General features: G+C 39.2%; 1 protein-coding gene across 5 annotated transcripts in view; it reads right to left on the bottom strand.

The window, feature by feature from the left end:
• rapgef4.L (Rap guanine nucleotide exchange factor 4 L homeolog) overlaps positions 1 to 24,317 on the bottom strand; it is a 153,018-nt gene that overhangs the window by 79,775 nt on the left and 48,926 nt on the right. Inside the window, exon 1 of one of the 5 annotated variants that reach the window (XM_041577500.1) lies at positions 5,206 to 5,498. The exons of the other annotated variants lie outside the window; for them this stretch is intronic. The gene's annotated coding sequence lies outside the window, so the exon portion shown is untranslated. Of the gene's footprint in view, positions 1 to 5,205; positions 5,499 to 24,317 lie in introns of those variants that run through there. 5 annotated transcript variants of the gene reach the window in all.

Below are 24,317 nucleotides of genomic sequence, written 5' to 3'. Positions count from 1 at the left end.
TTTCCCATAGGCTTTTAAAGCAATTCGGTAGGTTTAATCTGGCGAAGTAGGCAGTCGAAGTATTTTTAAAAGAGACAGTACTTCGACTATCGAATGGGCGAATAGTCGCAACGTTTTTCCGCTCGATCTATTCGATTCATTCTACTCAGGCGAACTTACGCCAATTTGATAGTCGAGGAGCACAAAAAACTACTCGAAATTCGAGTTTTTTTCCCTCTATTCATTCACCCGAGCTTGGTGAATATGCCCTTTAATCTTAACTGCTGAAATCTGCAGGCCGATTTTAGCCCTACTGTGAGCAGTATCCTCCTTCATTCGTGTCAGTAAACTTTTTGTCAGCTCCAGGGAAATCCGTTGAGCATGTTCACACAATGGTTGTGGACCCAAATGAAGAAGGATACTGCTTATGGAAGGGGCTGATCCACAGGCCAATTTCTGGCCCGTCTGACCCTAGCCTTATGTTTCAGCAATTAGAGTACATGATTACCTTTTACTAACCATTTCCATTATATTACATTCCTTTGGACATAGAAACTAAGCATACTCCCCCCTCTTCACATGCTTTTCATCTATACCACTGCCTTTTGCCTCTTGGTTGAGTATTCAGCAACTGTCATGGTGTAACTGGAAGAGCCCATAGTGTGGGGAAAGGACAAAAAGAAGCTACAAAAGTACTGTAGGTTGGGATCAAACAAGGTTTAGTGTCAGTATGATAACATCAGTAAACAGGGCAGAACTTGGAAACCGAATATTAAAACAAATGCACCCTGGATCTCAGAAAAAGCAAGATTTACAAATGGGAAAAGAAGAAACGAGAACATTTTTGTCAAAAAACATGAGTGATGACAGCAAAGTAGCATCAATGCTGTGTTTTCATGGGCATTTTATAGTCATACAAGTTGAATCATCAAGCCCTGATAGTGCGATCACCATGCCACTGGGTCACAATTACATTACCACTGCAGCACTGTGACATGCTGGGACTGCCATCTTGCTCCATATTGGAAATGCCACCAGACAACATCACATAGAGTTTTTGTTCACCTTTCTCTGGATTAAACTAAAATAAGAATTATTTGAGTGAAGGGACAAATTTAATGGAAGTGTGCCCTTTTCAGACTCAACTATATTGTTGCCAGTTGGAAAGCTTTGGCTAATAGCTGACTGGAGTGCCAGTGATGCATTTCAAGCAGTAAGCACTCTTATGAGCCATAACAGAGATGCTTTCCCTTGTTATCAGTAAAGGTGGCTATAGACGCAAAGATCCGCTCGTTTGGCGATGTTGCCAAACGAGCGGATCTTTCCCTGATATGCCATTAACAGGCATGGCTATATCGGGGGTAATCTGATTGTTTGGCCGTATGGCCGAACGATCAGATTACAATGTGCCATGGGCTCCAGCGGGATCGGTCGGGTCAAAATCAAACCTGACCGATCGACCAAACGACTGATCTCTGCCGGACAAAAGATGTCGGCACACGCCACACACGATCCAAAAATGGTACGAATCCTCGATTTGTACGATCGGATCTGTGTGTCTATGGCCACCTTTAGACTGGTTAGCAGTTATTCCCTCACTGGATTGCTGCAATTTTCTTCACATTGATCCAACAGCCTGGTGTCCATTTGCATCACTCGTATGTAATTCACATACAAAGTAGCAACTAAATACAGCTTCTGTGAAAAATTATTTCCTGGTTCAGCTCCTTGCTTAATATCACAAAACATAAGTACTTTGTTCGAGAAATGTATTGAAAATGAGAAAAGCACAGTAACATGAAATTCAAGCAAAGTGTGCCCGGAAAACCTTTTAAAAGCATATCTATCAACATCCTACAACACAGCATATTATAAATGTGGTGATCACTGTTTGTAGTTCCTGTGTTATCCACTGAAACAAGTTAATCATAAGCTCACCTGCAAATAAATATTCATACCTTTTATCGCAAAATCAATTCTCTGACCAAACAGTATATCTGCTCATCAGGTGTTCTCATAAAATATATACTATACTAGGTTTTAAACCCTTCCAAAGATTAACTCTTCTGCTCCAACTGTACCATTGTAAATATTCTATGTTGGTTTTCAGGTGTCTCCACTGAAAAGATTGGAGATATGATTCCTTATGCTACTAGTTTCATTAAAGAGTGTTGCATGCAGATGCCCCTTCCCATACATACAGTTAGATTAGTGTTTGTGAAGATGCTCATTCATCCAGGTCATTGTATATCTGTAGAAATAAGTCAAATCAACTGAACTTGATGGGTTTTTTGATACTGTTAGATTAGGGTACACAGACCCATGAGACCACCAACAAAATGACCAAGTCATTGTTATTTATTTGTGTATGCAAAGTATCTTTGCTTGCAATGAAGACTTTAGTTCCTGAAACAAAAGAGACACTTGCATCCAAGTTGGGCATGGGCAACGTGGATCCCTACAGATACCAATCTAAGCTCTCTTCCTACTCATAGCCTACAACAATATCAACTAATCTCAGCCATCTTTGGTAAGGCCTGAGTATTGCGCACATAGAGATGTCCTTCCATGGGAGTTCTCATGGCTTATTTTGAAGTATAGCCCAAACCTTTTCAGTGCAGATTTCTGTGGAGCTGATATTATCAGTATGTCATGAAAATTATCTTCCTTTTATTGCAGTTTGATTCAGTGAGCTTTTGAAGGCTTATGTTGGACTTCTAAACTTACTTACTTTGTCACTTAGTTCTCTTTTGACCTATACATGCTTCAGTTATATAATAACAACTACACCCAACTACTATAGGTTTCAGTTGCTCCCGCTGAAGAGTTCTTCATTTCCATGCATGCAACAGGTTGGAGTCTGGCAGTGGACTCACAAGCTGGAGTGCTACCACTTTAAGTCTCATGAATGGGAACAGACCAGTGATCTTATTGTAATTCATGTCTGATCCTATAGGGCCTCAGATTTAGCATGATTATTAAATACTAAAATGAAAACATTTCTCATCTGACACCAGGCTTAGAAACAGCACTCAAAAGTGACTCCTGCTCTCTCTGGTGACTGCTATTTGCAGGAAGCTAAAAAAAAACACTGGAACTTATTTAGAATGAAAGAAAACCAGCTTTTTCTGATAGCAATTTGCTTCACTGCAAATGCTGTTTTCAGGGAGACAAAAATATAAATATATATGAACTCAAGTACTGACTGTATCTACTGTATCTGCATTTACCAAGAGTTGCAAGAAGTCATACATAATACATTATCTATGCTCTTCTTTCCATTTTATGTTCCACATTTAGCTATTCCCAAGAATGCTACAAATTTGGTTAATATATAAACAGATGAGAAGAAGCTTTTACTCTGTGTAAAAAATGCAATAACTTGTGCTGCATGTAACAGTATTCTTATCCTTGGCCCAAAAGCAAGCTAAACCTACTGTATATATGTATTACTACAGGTTAGATGTTTCTATTAAACAGTAGCTTCCCAGCTATAAGCTAATCTTCCCCCACGATATACACTGTTTGACACAGTATAGAAACACACCACTGAGCCTAATTTCCAGTGACAGCCTTCTACCCTCTCTGGAAATGTCAAGTTATTTACAAACTGACCAACTGCATTAATGTATATTAAGCAGCTGTGTTACTAGAGCCCTAAAGGCCCCAGTGTAAACTACTGGCAGCTTTCCCCCTTGTAGTGATGCTGACATCAGTATGCTGACCGAGACACAGCCATACTGCCTGCAAACCTTATTTATGCCACTCTCTTACTTCTGCAGTATGTTGACAACCTCTGAGTAGTTCACCTTCAAGTTGGTATGTTATAAAATGTTCTGTTCTTAGCAACTTTCCAATAGTTCTTACTGTTTTACTTTTGTTATAGTTTTTGAATCTTCTTTCCAGCTTTCAAATGGGGGGGGCAAAAACTAATGCTCTGTGAGGCTAACATTTTATAGTTATTGCCACTTTCATTACTTATCATTCTTTTCAGGCCATCTCCCATTCAAATTTCAGTCTCTCGTTAACATCACATCGCCACCTGGTTGCTAGGGTAAATTGAAAAACGAAATGAAAAAATTGCCTATGGTATCACTGCATCATACTAAAAGTTAATTATCAGGTTAACAACCCTTTTAATGATAAGATAACAGGATCTACAAATAGAACCTGTAGCTGGAATAAGTGAAAACAGAGGCCCAGGGCAAACAAGGGAGACTGCGAATGGGCATTGTCAACTTGGGTTTCTCCTGCTGTTACCTACAACTCTTGGTAGAATGCTGGGAAACACTCAGTTAAATAGTCGCTGTGTTCCCTGCAGTAAATGGTTAACTTTGCATCATTCAAAATTAACCCCCTTTTCATTTTGACAGTTGTGACAATGATTTGAGCAGAGTCAGTCTGTACATGTAGGTTACCCATGCATTATTTAAAGCTCTTCACTCTTTGAGCACTACAGTACATTCTGTGTTTATCTCTGTAGCACATCGGAGAGTGTTATCCACAATCCTTCTGTCTCTCTCAGTACAACCACACTGCCTACTAATGGATACATCACAGCTCAACATGAAAAGTTATTATATAACCACAGCGGATGCATCGGCTACACAAGGGTTAAGGTCACCAGCTATGAATAAGCAAAAATCAAAGAAGCTTTTGTAAAAGGCAGTGTCCTTATGTATTTCTCAGAGTTCTTACAAGCCCCTATAGTTCCCGGCTTATGGTCTAATAATGATCCTGCATTGCCCTGCATGTTTCCGCTAATGGCTAATAACCGCTACTGTCTGTATCTTATCAATATCAATTTATTCAGTAATTTAAAGGCAGAAATTAAATTCATTCAAGCAATGTTCTATAAAGCCCTGTGGATAAACGACACGTCCCTCTGCCATTTGCAAGAGAGTCACACATACAGTGGCAAATTGATGAAAATGGCAGTACTGTGGTGCACAATGGGTTAATATCTGCTACTGTACAATTACCTGAGACATGTATTACTGTTGCACCAACTGCACACACACATATTATCCTGATGCCTAAAGACACAGTGGTATGTTGTATATATGATTCCAGCTAAAAATAGCAAAATTCTCAGCGTGGGGATAATTAGGCTCTCTTGCACATATATCTGATACATTCATTAAAAAAACATAGCTGTGTGCCATTGTCCACAAACAAGGATAATTATAAAGTCATAGACATTCACAAAATCAATTCCGAACTTACTATGATGCTTGTTCACAGGTCCAGCCTAGTGAATAGCATGAATGGCATTTAGTTGCAATCTCTGATGTTCCCGTGGATATAACACAAACACATGGTCAAGCCGAAAAAGATTGCCCCTCTGTAATGCATGGGAATATCACTGAATCCACTGCCTTGTGCTTTAACATCCAATTAAGGAAGCCGTCCCTGCTCGTGCACCCAGCTGTGCTCTTCCTCACTCACTTCAAAACCCAGCGAGCAATTTGTTTCCCTGGGCTTCTTCTATAGAACAGACACCCCTGGTCAGGATGCTCCAGTGTATTTGGCTGTTCCTCCCCTTCCTACATGTCACTGTGAGGAGCTCACACACATTACATTTTCCAAGCTTGGCAAATCTGTCAAAGGTCTCTGATGGCAGCCGTGGCATATAATTGGGCATCAGCCAGCTGCTAGTGATTGACAGATCTCGGTTATTTAAAAGATCCTCCACTTTTAAGTCTTTTAATATATCTGCAGCATGTAGCTTTTGTCACACATATATTTTAGTTTCCCAAACCCGAGTCTTTTTTTAAGAAAGAGGGGCAAATTCACTAAGATTTGTAGTTGCGCCAGCATCCGCTTCGCTGCACTTCACCAGGCGTATTTTCGCCAGCGCTACGCAAATTCACTAAAATCCAAAGTTGCACTCAGGGGAAGCGTAAGGTTGCGACGTTGCACTAGCGTTAATTCGCCAAGCAAAGCGTAGTTATGCTAGCGATGCTTAATTTGCATACGGCGCCAAATTGAAGTTACAATGGAGGTATATGTAGCATCACTACACAAGCCTGGGAAACCTTCAAAACAGCAAATAAAATTTTTATTTTGCCCTACACATGTGCCCACTGTATAGTTAAGGTGCCATGAGTTAGGAAATGTAGGGGGGAAGGAGGGTAGCCCCAAAAAATTTTTCGATCTTTTTCAGCCTATCACCCATAAAAAAAGAAAAAACGCCAGCGTTTTTTGGGACTTAGAAAAATTTGTAACTTTTTTTGAAGCAATCCCTATCTACTCTATTGCACTTCGCCTCGTCTGAGGTGGCGAAGGAAGTCTGGCGTAAAAGGTAGCGTTCAGAAATCAGTGCATCAGTGCATTTGCGTAGTTATGTCCGTTGCGCAAATTCGCCAGGCGTAAGGGTGCGAAGTAACACTAGCGAATTTATGCCAGTGTCCGTTAGTGAATTGGCGAATTAACGAAAATGCGCTACGCTAGCGAATTAACGCTAGCGTTAGGCGCTTCGTCCTTTATTGAATTTGCCCCAGAGTATTGAACATGTAATAGATACGAATTGAACTAAAACAAAACTCTGTGAAAGCCCTTGATAAAGTAAATGATACCAAAAGTGAAATCAGCAATCTATCAAGCTGTTGGGGGTCTGGATCAGTAACGGGGGGCTTAACCTGAAGGCAATTTAGAGTTAAGTTTGGGGATAAGCTATGCGTAAGAGATTTGGAGTTGAACACTGATTTGCTCCCCTAAATATTCATGGACATATATATAAACTCCAAATACAGCACTGTTATCTTATATCTGTTACACTGTTATGAGCTAAGGGGGAGTCGTGAACAAAGTTTGGTCTTCCAAGGGTGTATGCTGCATTTGAAAATTAGGCACACTTCTACAAAGCACCACCTACTGATTTTTGTATGATAGCTGAAATATTACTCTGTGCTGCTTTTTCAGCACTATGCATACAGCAGAGGGTGGATCCAAGCAGCTACTGAATTATTCATCATACTTCCATGAAAATACTCACTTTGTAGTAAAATGATATGTGTACCTATAATTCTTTATGTTATTTCGTGTGTGCACTGCTGTCACAAGTTGTGTGATTACATATAGAGGTAACACTGATATTTCTGGGCACCTGTTACACAATATCTTTATCAGGAATGCAACCAAGGCAGTATACATGGGCGTAACTACTGGGGGTGCAGGGGGTGCGATCGCGATCCCTTGGACCGTCCGGACGCTGGTGCCGATGAGGATGCGTACAGAAAACTGCATTCAGGGGGGGTGGGAGGTTCCAGCTGCACGGCCTGCCCCTCCTTAGTTCCATTACTGGCAGTATTTTATATATAGGCATGAAGGGCCAATGACAAGGGCTGCAGCTTTTGTGGGATGACTATACCCCAAAATTTCCAAAACCCTTTACCAGCAACCAGATACCTGCTGTGAAATCTAGCTGTGGAGCATGGACAATTAAACGCGCACCAATTGGAAATCAGAAGGGACAATGCAGTTCTGGATGCAATGTATCCATCACTTTTGGGTTCAGCCAAATACTGAATCCTTCGCAATAAATTCAGCCAAATATTGAACCATTGAATCAAATATTACATTTGACTTGCTGTTTTTTTACTTTTGTGAACTTGTGAATGTTAATCATTTATTTGCTAGTTTATAAGCCTCTAATTAGACAATATAAGAGTCATTAACAAACGCAAGTGTAGTGAGCAAATTTTGAGGGCAATCACCATGATTTTTCCCATAATGCATCTGATACATATAAATCTACACCAATGTAAAGGACAAAAATCAGTGCTTTCTCAATACTTTCTTTAATTACCCCACTTGACACATAACTCCCAGACAAGCATTGCTAGATACTAGTGATGGGCGAAAAAATTTGGCTGTCACGAATTTGCAGCAAATTTCTGCATTTCTTAAATTCGCAAATCTCCCATGAAAATTCGCCAGCGTCAAAATTGACATGAGCGACTTTTAAGACGACAATTTTCACGATTTGTGAATTTTATGCCAAGTTTCAGCACAGAATGGAAAAAGTTGCCATGAAAAAAATGCCCGTTGACCAATGCGTTCCCAATTTGTTTGGTGAAGCAAAACAGGACAGCTTCGCTCATCACTACTAGACACTAAGCACTGAAGCTTTATTGCTACATATCTGCCATTGATGAGATGCTTTACAGAGCACAGCTACTGGCACATTATAGCAAGAGGGTTTTAAAAGGGCAAAGTTCAATTGAATTAGACATCTGTTATAACAGCTGGACACTACCATCAACTTGTGCTCCCATATAACAGGAATAGATTACAAAATAAGATGGTCCCTTATTCTTTGAAGCTACTCTAATCCCTTTTATTCTGTGAGCTTTGGATAAATCCAGCATTAAAATTTTATAAATAATAGCTAAATATTTGGGTTATGAATACTATTGCTACATGCTCCCAGCTACAGTCATATGAAAAAGTTTGGGAACCCCTCTTTTCTTTGGAGTTTTGTTTATCATTGGCTGAGCTTTCAAAGTAGCAACTTCCTTTTAATATATAACATGCCTTATGGAAACATTAGTATTTCAGCAGTGACAAAGTTTATTGGATTAACAGAAAATATGCAATATACAGTACATCATAACAAAATTAGACAGGTACATAAATTTGGGCACTGCAACAGAGATATTACATCAATACTTATTTGAGCCTCCTTTTGCAAATGTAACAGCCTCTAGACACCTTCTACAGCCTTTGTTGATAGTCTGGATTATGGATGGTGGTATTTTTGACCATTCATCCATACAAAATCTCTCCAGTTCAGTTTAATTTGATGGCTGCTGAGCATGGACAGCCTGCTTCAAATTATCCTGCACATTGATGATATTCAAGTCGGGGGACTGTGACAGCCATTGCAGAATTTTGTACTTCTCCCTCTGCATAAATGAATTTGTAGATTTCGAAATGTGTTTAGGGTCATTGTCTTGTTGGACTATCCAACCCCTGAGTAACTTCAACTTTGTGACTGATGCTTGAACATTATCCTGAAGAATTTGTTGATATTGGGTTGAATTCATCCGACCCTTGACTTTAAAAAGGGCCCCAGTCATTGAACTAGCCAAACAGCGGCAGCCCCACAGCATGATGGAACCTCCACCAAATTTGGCAGTAGGTTACAGTTGTTTTTGTTAGAATGCGGTGTTCATCTTCCACCATGCAAATCGCTTTTTGTTATGACCAAATAACTATGTTTTTCTCTCATCAGTCCAAAGCACTTTATTCCAAAATGACTGTGGCTTGTCTAAATGACCTTTTGCATACAAAAAGCCATTCTGTTTGTGTTTGTGTGAGTGCAGAAAGGGCTTCTTTCTCATCACCCTGCCATACAGATGTTCTTTGTGCAAATTGTGCTGAATTGTACAATGATGTACATATACACCATCTGCAGCAAGATGTTTTTGCAGGTCTTTGGAGGTGATCTTTGGGTTGTCTGTAACCATTCTCACAATCCTCCGCATAGGCTTCTCCTGTATTTTTATTGGCCTGGCAGACCTGGGTTTTACATCAACTGTGCCTGTGGCCTTCCATTTCCTGATTACATTCCTTACAGTTGAAACTGACAGTTTAAACCTCTGAGCTTTTTGTAGCATTCCCCCAAACCATGATACTGATACCATGATCTTTGTTTTCAGATCTTTTGAGAGTTGCTTTGAGGATCCCATGATGTCACGCTTCAGAGGAGAGTCAAACAGAAGCACAAATACACAAGCACAAATACCTTTTCTCATGATTGGACACCTGCATATGAAGTTCTAGGCTTAATGAGCTAATCCAACCAATGCAGGGGTTGCCAGTAATCAGTATTGAGCAGTTACATCCATTCAAATTAGCAAAATTACAAGGGTACCCACATTTGTGCACAGCCAGTTTTTCACATTTAAATTAATTTCAGTCAACTGAATACTGTTTCACTAAAAATCTTTGTTCAAAAAACACCCCAGCACACAGATGTTCCTGGGAAATGAAAGATATACCACTGTTATCTTTTTTGTTGAAAGTGGAGTAAATTATTATGCAGGCTGAGAGGGGTTCCCGAACATTTTCATATGACTGTATGTGATCTTATATATCCATTACCCACAGCACCATGCCAGTGACTTCTCTCATAATAAAGCATTATTGCTTATCTGTGCCTTCTGTATTGGCGCGATGTAGACTTTATTATTTATTATGCTGTGGGTCACTGGTGATGTTGCCCATAGCAACCAATCAGCAATTAGATTTCAACAGTCACCTACAAAACAAAAGCAAAGATCTGATCACCAGTGATGTTTTTCTCCAGTGTTTTACACAGCATGATAAATAGTCCCTGCTAAAATCACAGAGCCTATCAAAAAGGAACTGTTTTGACTGGCAGTTTTCATTTTCAGAAGAGTAAAAAAATAATTAAAAAGTGAAATTGAAGACCAGTGGATTATTTTTTTGTATTTTGTGGATTACTTTTTTTTGATAACTAACTACTACAGGTATAGGATCTATTATCCAGAATGCTTGGAAGCTGTGGTATTCTGGATAAGGGAACTTTCCATAATAGATCAATATACCATAAGTCTGCTAAAAATATTTATCCATAAGGCTTAGTTTCCACCATGTACAAAGTACTGATTTATTATAACAGTGAAAAGGAAATCATTAAAAAATATTTTAAATATATTCTTAAAATAGGCTCTATGTGAGATGGCCTTCTTTTAATTCAGAAATAATAGGTTTCCAGACAAGAGATCCCATACCTGTATCAGATTACTACATTTGAGATAGGTGAGTTTCCCCTTTAAGGCTTGGATATCATTAGGGAAGAACAATCATGTCTATTTTTGGGTGAGAAATCTGTCTCGGCCCAGAAGTATAAAACTCAGCTGTGCTGTCACACTATTAAAACACAATTATATTCACTTCTTTAATTCCCTCATGGTACCATCCACAGGGAAATCAGAACACAAAGGCATAGGGAGCTGACGTGTGCAAATTAACCATCACAGCTCAGAGAACACTGGCTGTGCATGGATATCTGCATACATGGTCTTTGCACACATATTGTGATATAGGAGGTATAGGAGGGATGATGGGATCCATATGGTTAAAGGGGAACTGTTACTTTTGCAAAAACATCCACTACACTGCACTGAATTTAATATTTTTTTCACAAATAGATTTAAGTAGCTTATTTTTTTATGGCTTTTGCAGTGCTGGGCCTAAAGGTGAAGGCACTAAGCCCAGCCCCCAGCCCTGATCTCCCCAATCCGCCAAAGCTGTGAATTTCTCAGTGAAACTGTGCTGGGTGAAAAGCTCGCTGACCCCTAAACTCAAACAAGCTGTGTGTCAGTAGTGCATTGCACAATACTGCCACTCAGTTTTATTCTTATTCTTATGTGTGAAAATACAAAATCATTTATTAATTGTGACTTGAGCACACCGTTTTTAAAAACTGAGCACACAAATTTAAATGTGAACACAAAATATTTTTTTTTTGCACACATAGCCGAGAAGGAATTAGGGGAACCATTGTGTCCAGGTTACAAGAGTATTGGATTTATTGTTCATTTTAATTAGGAAATAACCATTTTGATGGGTATTTTTGTTCAGCACTAATACTGAGTTGTGCTGGACACCAGCAGCCCATAGAAAATGAATGGGAAAGGAGAAAATCAGTAGACAGTAATGCTGTCAAACTCCCCAAAATGGTTGAACTGCTGGGAAACCTTCTGAATTCCCCAGTCCAACCTCTCTTAAATCTACACTTGGTCTTGAACTTGTGTAACATCTGAAACTGACAAAGTTATTTTTCTTTGGTGAGGGAGGAAACCTTGTATTTAATGTGGTTCTGATGGAGACAGGATAATAGCATTATGGCAGAATTACACCTACACAAAAGCAGAGCAGGCCATAACATTGTGACCCTTAGTCACTGCACAGCTCACCTAAAATAACTATAACACAACACTTTATATCACATTTTTAGCACTGCTATACTGATTGTCTATAAATATATATCCATTCCTAACTGACCTCATATGCCAAATAAAACTGATTCTGTTGGTAGGAGGGAAAGAAAACAACTTCTTAGTTTCTTCTGTCATATTTCAACCCTAATTCCTAGGCAGAGAGTAATGGAGGTTTACAGAGGCTTAGTCTAATGCAAGGGGGGTCACATGGGTCATAATTATATTAGGAATTTTTTTTTTTTTGCACTGCCTATCTATTTATCCAGTTTTTATTTTTACACTGAACTGTTCATTTAAGTGAAGGTTAAAGCATCTTGCTTTTTGGTTTAAAGGCAGTGCTATGTGTGTAGCATAAGGCAGGTAATACCTTCTATTTTAAAGGGGATCTCTGTGCATGTCTTGCATTTAAAGGAATTTTGACATTCCTAGTTAGGACTTTTTTCAGTTGCTTTGTGTTTTTTATTTGTAATTTTTCAATTTCTTATGTCTTTCTGTAGGGGGGGTGTCACCTACAGTGTAAACTGTTCTCAATTGTTCCATAACGAGGTACATTACTTATCTTTGGCCCTTCTGAGCAGAGTTTCGTTAAAGGCAGCTGTGTTGCTAATATTCCACAGATGCTGTTGCGAAGTGCATCAACTAATGTACTGAAACACTAGAAACAGGAACATTAATACTTTAAACTTCAATATTGGAAAAATGGTCAAAAATAAAACATAGAAAGCAAAAGAACAAAAGTATTGTTGAACAATCTGAAAACAAGTGAAAAATGTGTTGGAAGGTGAACTATCCCTTTAAAGAAGTGATACACCTTTAAGTTAACCTTTAGGGGCAAATTCACTAAGCGGCGAAGCGCCGAACGCTAGCGGTACTTCGCTAGCGTTTGGCATTTTCGTTACTGCGCAAATTCACTAACGAACGCTGGCGTAGTTTCGCTAGTGTTACTTCGCACCCTTACGCCTGGCGAAATTTTGCTAGCGACGTAACTACGCAAATTCACTAACGCGCGCAGTGTACTGAACGCTACCTTTTACGCTAGACTTCCTTCGCCACCTCAGACCAGGCGAAGCGCAATAGAGTAGATAGGGATTGCTTCAAAAAAAAGGCAAAATTTTTTCTAAGTCCCAAAAAACGCTGGCGTGTTTTCTACATTATGGGTGATAGGCTGAAAAAGATCGAAAAATTTTTTGGGGCTCCCCTCCTTCCCCCCTACATTTCCTGACTCATGGCAACTTACCTAGACAGTGGGCACATGTGTAGGGCAAAATAAAATTTTTATTTTATTAAATTTTTCTAGCCATTTGTAGTGCTGATACGTATTCCTCCATTGAAATTTGAATTTGGTGCCGTATGCAAATTAGCCTTCGCTAGCGTAACTTCGCTTTACTTAGTGAATCAACGCTAGCGCAACTTTGCAACCTTACGCTACCCCTGAGCGCAACTTCGGATTTTAGTGAATTTGCGAAGCGCTGCCGAAACTACGCCTGGTGAAGTGTGGCGAAGTTACGCCTAGCGCAACTACGAATCTTAGTGAATTTGCCCCTTTGTGTGTTATAAAATGGCTAATTCAAAGCAACTTTTCAATTGGCCTTTTTTATAGTCTATATGTAGTTTTTGTTTTTTTTATATAGTTTTTTAATTATTTGCTTTCTTCTTCTGACTTTTTTCCCAACTTCCAAATGGGGGTCACGGACTCCATCTAAAAACAAATGCTCTTCAAGGCAGCAATTTTATTGTTACTCATCTTTATATTCATTATACAAAGAAGTGTGCCCGGGCACTTGTACCCCCTCTGTCCCTGCATCCCCCCCAGGCTCGCACACTTACCCCCCTGCACACCTGACCCACTTGCACCCCCCTCAAATTCTTCACTGTAGCAGTTTCTCCCATCGCTGCAAAAGTCCTTAGATCAGATGCGCCAGAGGGCGGCATTGCAATCCTGGCAATTTGCTGCCCTAGGCCAGGGCCTTTGTGGCCTGCCCACAAATCCAGGCCTGCAGGAGCTCTTCTATATATTAGTCTAATATTCAAATACATGCATAAATATAGTGAGCATATCTTACTATACCTACGCTTTGTAGACAATATCTTGGTAATCTGGAAAGGGGATGTCGCCCTGTTCCACGAAATGGTGTTTGAAGCCAATAGCCAATATCCCACAAATAAATTTACTATAGAAACCTCTAAATGATCAATTAATTTTTTGGGTGTAAAAATATCAATAGAAAATGGGGAACTGACAACGGATTTGTACAGGAAAGCCACAGATAAAAATAACTTACTCAATGTCTCCAGTTTCCACAATCCTAGGTGTATCGAAGGGATACCAAAAGGAAAATTTTTGAGAGCTAGGCGGATAGCCTCTAACGATGATAAATACTGGGAGGCAGCGTCCACACTGATTGACAGGTTTAAAGCCAAGGGTTACAACGAAAGATTGTTAATAAACAATGCTAATAAAGTAATTGAGGTCCCTAGAAATACACTGCTGTCACAAAAAATAAATAATGATGACAATGTTAAATCCAAAAGAATACCTTTTGTGAGTAAGTTCTCGAAACAAAGTTAACCCATAGAAAAAATTATAAAAAGATTTTGGCCAATACTCAATGGAGATAAAACCCTGGGCAAATTATGCACACAGGCCCCTATGTTTAGTTACAAAAAAGGCAACACTTTAAGAGATATATTGTGCCCAGCCGAGTCGTTTGCACCAAAGAGAACGGAGCACATATTTAAAGGCACACCTCATATAGGTACTTACCCTTGCCTTAATTGCGTTTGTTGTTCATCAATTATTAAAGGGGCAGTGGTACAGCATCCAACCAAAGGCAATAATATCCACTTAAAACATTATGCCACTTGCAATACTTTGGGAGTAGTATATATGCTAAAATGCCCGTGTGGGAAAGTATATGTCAGCCAAACAGGAAGGCAAATTAAGGCTTGAATAAAAGAATATAGGGGTGACATCAAAAACTTTAAATCAAAGACTTACACAGATACCTCGGTCTCACGCCACTTCAACGAGATAAGACATAATATGTCACAATTGAAATGGCAAGTATTAGAAGTGGTACAGGAACCACAAAGAGGAGGTGATAAAAAAAGAATACTGCTACAAAAAGAAGCTCTATGGATAAAAAGGCTATGTGCAATGGAACCACTAGGTGTAAATCACCACTGGAGTATGGCTTGTTTCTTGTAGTTTGGATACTAATTTTGTTTCCTTTTTTTAACAGATAAAGCTGCCTTTGAACTATTGAAACCATCTGTATGGTAAGATACATGTAGTATGATAAGATGTTACATTTAATAATGGCAGCTTAAGTAGTAGCGATTGTTACAATGTTTGCAGAATATGATTTAGCAACATATTATATTTGTGTAGCCATTTGAGCTATAGCATAACTTTTACATGACTGGTGTTCAGCTAATAGTGACTCTAGCAGGCCCAAGGAAGGGCAGTGCAGGGGTTAAGTGTATAATGGACTTTATTCACTAATGTTTTTTAGCATACACCACCTGGAAATTTTCTGGATTATTGTACATGATGGACCACATCACTTTGGAATGGATTGACCCCCATACAGACATTGTTTATGGACTTTCATACTACGTGGAGATGGCTAGGCTGAAAATCCTCCCAGCAATGGCCGTCTAACCAATGAAATGCAAAGGGGGTGGGGTCGAGGGTATTTATAGATTTTGTCACTGTGTTTTGGTATACACTTGAAAAAGAGCACTGAGCTCGAAACATGTTGTGTGTTGGTGTTGCAGCAGATTTTGCGCCTTATGGTATTCTTTACCCACACTCTACATTGATTGAATCGTGCTTGGGATGGAAGCAAGGGCGAAAGATGCCGAAAAAATAGTTTCAAGGGTAAATATACCAGTTTATTTTGTGAATCCTGGCAATTTGCTGCCCTAGGCCAGGGCCTTTGTGGCCTGCCCACAAATCCAGGCCTGCAGGAGCTCTTCTATATATTAATCTAATATTCAAATACATGCATTGTTGCTAGGGTAATTTGAACCCTAGAAACTGGATAACTGAAATTGCAAACTGGAGAGCTGCTGAATAAAAAGCTTAATACTGTAACTCTAAAATCACAAATTATTATCTCAGAATAGCACTCTCTACATCATACCATAAATGTAATTTAAAGGTGAACAACCCCTTTACAAAGGGCTCTTTGCCTCCTTTTAGCCCTTATATCCCCAGGGCCGGAACTAGGGGTAGGCAGAAGAGGCACGTGCCTAGGGCGCAAAGGTGGAGGGGCGCCAGGCTCTTACCTCTTCCGACGCCTACCCCTAGTTCCAGAAGCTGTGGCAGAAGTTTTTCTCCGCTTGCGAGTGTGCGCGTCCTCTGCGCATGCGCATTCGCATGTCCTCTGGGCACGTTCGCGTGTCATCGGCGCAGTAGCATCATCGGCGCATGCGCAGTCACGCGTCATTGGTGCACGCGCAGTCGCGCATCATCGGCGCTCTTCAATATAGCAGGGGGGCGACGTAGTTGGCCAGGTTGCTGGGGCGCCTGGCCGACTTGGCCCGGCACTGTATCTCCCTAACCTATATGGTTCTACTTCCACTCTCTTTTATGGAAATTCAAAAGTCACTGGTTTTTCCAAACAAAGATCACCTTCTACACTGCCCTAATGCAAAAACCCTTCAACTACTTGTGCTATGCCAACTTCAGGAATTTCCAAAGGCCACTGTTTCTGCAGAGAAAGTTCCAAAAACATGGGGTAACAGTATACAATATAACTCAATATTTTATTTCTACATATTTTATTGACTGATCATGAAGCTGGCTTGCATGCAATTCTTTTACATTTGTTAGAACTAATTAGCAAGTCAATCAGCCTTAAAGTATGCCTCCTTTCTAATAGTACAAAATATTCCTTATCATCTACCATATGCCTTTTATTGCATTATAATCCCCCAAAAAACAAGAAATCAGGTCAGTGGATTAGCAGTTCATATGGGCACATTCTTACAGAGGGAGTAGTCAGCTGAGAAGGGGCTAAGGAACTCTCCAAAGCAGAGAAAATTCCCTAGAAAATGCTGAACAGAGAGCTACTATTAAGCTATGTAAGTATGCATATTTTCCTGTACGCAGCAGAATTCTGCTATAGTGGCACTTTAATGCTATCTTCTAAAAAAAGGAATCAGTTTGCAAACATTGCCCCTGAATGTTAGGGTAATTGAAGTTAAGCGTGTTTAACATAATTCTGAAAAATTACAGTAAAACCTCAATACAAAAAAATTTTGCCAGACAGCTGGAGCACCTTCTGCTGAGTAATTGTAAGAGAGATGTCGGCTCTGTATTATACGCATTCAGTAATTGTTTCCTGTTGCACATGTTAAGCTGGCACTGAGATGGGCTGAATGGGAGGCAGAGTGGGCTCTGTGTGATCCACTTTAGCAATGGTTGTGTGTCAGGTGATGTATACTCTAGTATCATTTCAGATCATTACGTTTGAAAGACACTGCATGAATATACGTCACGTAATTACCACAGTAAGGCAGATCTGCTAACCACAAGACAAAGGAAGGCAAGCCATTTATAGGTGATGATTTAAGATGTTATTTTTTGCTTCTTGACACTGCAATATGTGTAAAGGAGAGCTAAAGGCAAGGTTTACAAAGGGGACTACTGCATTCCTCCCCAACCCCAAAATGCAGTAAGGACACCCCAGAATGGCTGAGTAGTGGGGTTGGTGGTCACCACTTTACTTGTGGGTTTTATTCTTTCTAGTGATTCTTACACTAAAAAACTACTCTTCAAAATGTTAACGTACATTAAGTTACCTATAGGACATGATTGTTTTTTTTCTGAAAGGTCTGCTTTTGTAAGAAATTGTAAAGTTTCTATACCTGACTGTTTTGCTAACATGACTGTCCCTTCTCAACCTGTCAATCAGAGTTTGTAATTCTAATGGACTACTACTGCACAAATATGGCAGCCCTCTCATAGAGGAACATTGGAAATCTGATAGGTAATGTTAAAGAAAAAATACTGATGCAAGGACAATATTATTGATGATATTAAAAAAAAGTATACTTTCTGGTGTCAGTATCTCTTTAAGTGCACATCTGCCTCTGTTGGTGATTGCTGCCAGAGAGCAGTGGACTGCAAGTGACCAATCATGATGGCTGGCAACTCTGCTGCACAGGTCTGCATTTTCAGTATTGGTGTGTGGGAACAGGGCTTAGTGGTTTAAAGTGAGAGTAGAGAGAGAGAGAGAGAGAGAGAGAGAGAGAGAGAGAGAGAGAGAGAGAGAGAAGATGGCGGTCATTGCAGGTTTTTCTTCCTACTGTAAAGATAACGGCACATCAAATGGGTGCTTTGCAAAATTTTGGGCAGGATGCAAACTGCTACAGAATGGACCTTCACTTCCTCCCAGAATAGAGAAGGAAGAGTTGGCACAGTACTGGTGTGTTAAATAATCAAGAATAATGAAATAGCGCTCCCTAAAAAGCTTGAGGAAAGACAGCAAGAAAAATGATATCTATATAGTGCAGTATTTTTTTACTTTCTTTGTAACACCTTTTTGTGCTCCTCTTTCATTATTTGCTCAGAAAAAATGTTTTTCCTTTCACCAGTGTAGTAGTGAGATAGGGTTAGATTTCCTTTAACCCGCTTAAATTCACTCTTGAATAGTATAGGGTTAACTTCCCTTGAAATTGCCCAAAATCACTTGTACACTAAAGGTGGGGGGGGTACTCACTGTCTTTTACACGTTTCATATCAACACTGATACTTAATCATGGTGCCTGTGATTAAGTATCAGTGTTGATACGAAACGCGTAAGGCTGTGCCATGGATATTGGATAAACTAAATTTGTTTATACAACTGTGTGGAGGATCGTTCCATTTGAGTGCCTGTTCTATGAATATAACCTTGTACTGTACAGCGAAAACAAAAGTAGCGCTTTATAAATACAAATAAAATACATATAATAGAACAATGAATCCCCACCTCAACATGCCAATTTTGATAAAACAATGTGTATATTGCAGTTTATACTGATTCAGATAAATAGGTGAAGATACATAATAAATGGCCAGATTCATAATAAATGGACATTTACAGTTATGAATGTATTGTACTTTAGTTCTGGACAAAAAAAACATTGTAAAGTACTTTGGTGGCTGACATACAGAATCAAATGAGAATACTGCTTTGAAGGCAATATTCAGTATCACATAGGAAAATATCTTTGAGTTGCATTGTAGACATTAGTAATTCTTCCTTTACATGACAATGCCATACAATTTATTAGACTAATGAAGCAGCTCCTGAATAAATACTGTTCTCTTGAAGCTTGGTATGAAACTAAATACATGCTAAAATGAGATTGTTATTTGGCCAGACACTTTGATTTCTTAAATAATAAAGAAAATCTGACTAAGACCTTCTCTTTGGTTTGTGAAGCTGAGTCTTGCTTATTTGTGTAGACATTTAGGCACAGAGTGTAGTTCATTAGCCCAAGGAGTCGGTTGCAAATAAGGGTGTTTAGTGATTAACTACAAAATGAATTAGAGATGAAGGAATCCTGTAATTTCTTGGTTGAGTTTAGAGCTATGGAAAGGAAAGCTATACACAAAACAACCTTACTGAAGATGGGGTGAGAGAGAACTAATAAATGTGAAAGAATTTTTGGGGCAGACATGAGACAGTCATGAGGATGAAGTGAGTGTGGGCTGCCTACATGGGATATTGATAGATTCATATCTCCAGGGCAGTTATACATTTCTGTATTTCAGTTGTTTGAATTATGTTTTTACTTGTTTATGAATGAACAGAATGAACAAGGATGTATAGATACTATATATATATATATATATATATATATATATATATATATATATATATATATATATATATATATATATATATATATATGTATAGATACTATATATATATATATATATATGTATAGATACTATATATATATATATATATGTATATATATATATATATATATATATATATATATATATATATATATATATATATATATATATATATATATATATATATATATATATATATATATATATATATATATATATGAAGAAAACCGGCACTCTTGATAAGGAAATCATGATCGCCTGGGTGCAGTCCTTGGTGGTAGTAGATATATAAGAATGATAGAGATCGCACTCGCAGGTCTTAGAAGAATAAGTACATTTTTTCACATCCAAGGATTGGATCAAAATTTTATATTAATCACCGGGTCACATGTATTATTGATCATGTGGTCTATATGGCATGGTGCCCCTGTGGCCTCTATTATGAAGGTAAATCGGCCACTACATATAGGGAACGAATGAACAATCACAGGAGCGCCATAAGAATTGCTTTAGCTTCGTGGCAAGGCAGACCAACCGGTAGCGAGACATTGGCTACAACAGAGACATTCTTTACCACAGTTCCGCCATATGATAATTGATTATGTACCAGTACTGCGCAGAGGGGGTAATAGGGACCTACAGTTGGTACAAAGGGAATCTAGGTGGATCCATGAATTGGACACTTTAGTCCGCTTTCTATTGATGAACTAATGAACAGGATAATTCCAATGTGGATATTCTATGGACCAATTTCTAGAATCAATGTGTATTTTAACAACTAATATCTCTTTGACATTATGAAACAGGATATAGTTATAGATGAAAGATGTGAAACATTGTGTCATGGTGTTGGTGTAAAAAATGTAAGTAATGTGGGCAAAAAAACTGCTGTTTCGGCTGGAACACCAGCCTTTCTCAAAGTGATACAACACTGCACAAAAAAAACGGTTAATATACAGGAAATGACAAGTGTGGGGGGGGGGGTCAGGCAGGGGATATGTGACATGCCGCCAATTCATTGCTTAATAAATACCTATACACTATTGAAATGAGCCAATCACAAACCTCTCATAAGGTAAATAAACCAAATCCTCTCTAATATGTACAAGATCTACTAAAACATATAATAAACCTCTGTGTGTTGCATGTGATGATACTAAGTAGTTAATGCAGGCATGTCCAAAGTGCAGCCTGGGGGCCAATTGCGGCCCGTATTCAAATTTACACCAGCCCTCAGCCTCCATCATGAAATTAATAATAATGCGGCCCCCCAGCACAGTGCGTTCAGGAATCCCATAGCAGTAATATTTGGGCACATTAGTGAAATGATCTGCCACTTGGTCTATACCGCTGCCTGTGTGCTGAAGGTGTTAGCAATAGACACATACTGGCACGTAGAGACGTGCTGTTTTCGCATACTTCTTTAGGGCTGAAAGTGTCAATAGACGTACTGATATGCCTGTACAGTAAATTAAAGAAGTATGGCGTCACTATGTGCCAGTACATGTCTATTACTAACACCTTCAGCACACAGGCAGCAGTATAGACCAAGTGCCAGATCATTTCACTAATGTGCCAAAATATTACGGCTATGCGATTCCTTGTTTAAATGAGTTAAATATTAATGGTTCAAAGAATATCAGGCTGAATGTCGGCCCCCACACATTTTCACCTCACCACATCTGGCCCTAGTTGCAAAAAGTTTGGGCACCCCTGAGTTAATGGAAACATTTCGACAGGGTCCAAATTCATGTACAAATAAACCCACAACAGAAACAAAGTATCGGTGAAAAGCATAGCCGTCAGAACCTGTGTGTTCATCAAGTCCACAGTGCAGGAGCCAGTATGTTACAAGAGTATTGTGGGGTACATGTATAAGTTATATTCTTGAACCTAAAGGTTAGAAATTTCCAAAATAAGCGGTCAATTCCCTTCCTTAGTGTGCTCAACTGTCTCTGCAATATTGCGCCCTCAGTGTATTCAACTGTCCCGGCGCTGCTGTACTACCTCACTCGCCGATGTCCCAACATTATTATTGTATTGATCCCATATACTCGTGGCGGTAATAATAATCAGTATGTTCGCTTACCAATAGGTAGTCTCGGTGTCTCAGGTTCGTGCAGGAATTCTCTGTGTACTTCGGGCAGGTTTGTAAACCGATAAGAGCAATCGTTTCCCTCTTAGTACTCCCCTATGCAAAAAGGGTTCAAGGTAGTTCCGCAATCTCAAAATAATTCAGAACCTCTGAATCGCTTTCCGGCTGCAGCACCTGTGACGTAACCCCTCAGTGCTCTGTCGGTATCCCAGGACCTGCGTCGTTAGCATATACATATATATGATGTGCTTGACAAGCTTTGGCAAACTAGATAATTTTAAAGTGCAGTTTTTGTGTTTTTTTTATCAAAAATTTTACTTTTTTTACTGTAAATTGATTTACGTTTTGTAATTGCATCTTTTTATTTTTTCATACCGCTAACAAATAAAGATATATCCCCAATTAATCAAACAAAATGAAATATTAAAGAGCTCTGTGAATCTTTTTTAAGCTATCAGCAATTTGGTAACTCATCCTATAAAAATAAACCAAAAAAAAAAACAAGTACTTCCTTAACTTAAGGTGGCCATAGATGCAAAGATCCGCTCGTTTGGCCACATCACCAAACAAGCGGATCTTTCCCCGATATGCCATTAACAAACATGGCTATATCCGGGGTAATCTGATTGTTCGGCCGTACGGCCGAACGATCCGATTGCGATGTGCCGTTGGACGAAAAGATGTCGGCACACGCCACACACGATCCGAAAATCGTAAGAATCCTCGATTCGTACGATAGGATCTGTGTGTCTATGGCCACCTTTACACATCCGAATGACATGCAAGTTGGGGGACAGGAGAGGGGAAGCCTGCGTGCCTCCTTCCCCTTTACCAATACAATGCTGATGAACGCAGTCAAGTCTCTATGCTTCAGAAAGAAATAGAGAGCAGAGACCTGTGGCTACGTGAAAAGAGCAGATGGCAGTGTGTAAACTGCAAAATGGCAGATTGTAGCCTTTTTTGCCTACAATGAAATAAAGTTTGGTAAATTTTCACTAACCCAGTAACAAGTTGCATTTGTAGTTATGCTGTTTGAAAGCAAATATCTTATTGGGTCAATATAACTGGAGCCTTCTACGTTGGGTCATCAGGTCCCTTTCGGTTCCATTTTTTTCACACTGTATTAATAGTAAGGTTTAAGGTAAAGGGGCAGAGCTTGGTTACTGTCATAGGTCAATGGCTAAATCATTTGCTTGTGGTTCATAGCCACCTGGCCTGGTGGACTTTGGTTGTTGGCTTATGTTCTCGCACATCTCATTGTTGGCCGCCTAAGAAAGACACGGCTGTGCTTTTAGGCTTTTTAGGCTTTTTTAATTTCCCCTCTTACAGTGTATTGGTAGGTCCTACACGCTCTAAAATTTATGGTGTTCGCATAAACGTATCATCATTCAGTGCCATAGATTCTACAGTTTCTGGAAGTAACAAGGTAAATAGGACCCTGTCACAGAATCAGTTAAGATACACTTTCTTCTGTATTTTTTGACTATAATAAATGTTGCCCTCCTTTCCATTTGCACCTGTAAATGCTAAGTGTTAACAGTTCCAGGACACACCACAGAATCTTCCAAGCGAATATGATGCATAATTCAGTACTTGCAAGGACTTCCCCATAACTCTGCACAGACATACTCTGTTTCTATAAAATTGCACACAAAAAAATTGTACTAAGGAACATGCATTGCACCCACAGGCTACAACATAACAGCTGGGCAAGGCTGTTACAGTTCCATAACATATGTAAAGGTGTCTAACAGGGACTCACTTGAGGAGGTTCCAGTTAAGTGAAGTCAATACTATATGAAAAGTGTATTTCACATTTTAAAAATAACAGTAATTGCATTTTTTATGTTGTGTTGACACTGCTTTTATGCTGCTACATTTCACATTTCAGACTAGAGAACGGCAGAATAGAAAGGCAAATAGTCTAATCCCAAAATGTATTAAAAAAATAAGAACTCCTCTAAATGCCCTGGATTTTTTAGGGAAGGGTGTAATGGTGTAAATCACTATAAGATCCACTTTTTCGTCTTCAAACAAGTCTATCTTTCCTCAATTGGGGACCTAACCATTATCATCAGATTCATGGCCTCTGGAAATAATGATTGGATCATAATGAGGGCTGATGCAGTCCTCTCCCAACAGGGTATCTAACGTACCCACTATATATCTGAAATTGATAGGGCAGGATGTTGGCAGGGCTCCATACATGGGTCAATAAGCTGCCAATTCAGTCTGGAAGGGCTTAGTTGTCAGGTTTAATTGGTCCCTGTGTAGACACCTTTACAGATGTTATGGAACTGTAACAGCCTTCCCAACTGGAACCCAGGTTCTAGATTGAATATACATAGTGGTTCAAGCCAAAATGTCCAAAAATTCCAAAACTTCTTTGAAAGGCTCATAACTATAG

Source organism: Xenopus laevis, chromosome 9_10L (assembly GCF_017654675.1).
Source record: "Xenopus laevis strain J_2021 chromosome 9_10L, Xenopus_laevis_v10.1, whole genome shotgun sequence".
In the NCBI taxonomy this organism is placed as follows: domain Eukaryota; kingdom Metazoa; phylum Chordata; class Amphibia; order Anura; family Pipidae; genus Xenopus; species Xenopus laevis.
Note: the sequence above shows the minus strand (reverse complement) of the source record. Positions and strands in the feature narration are given on the sequence as shown.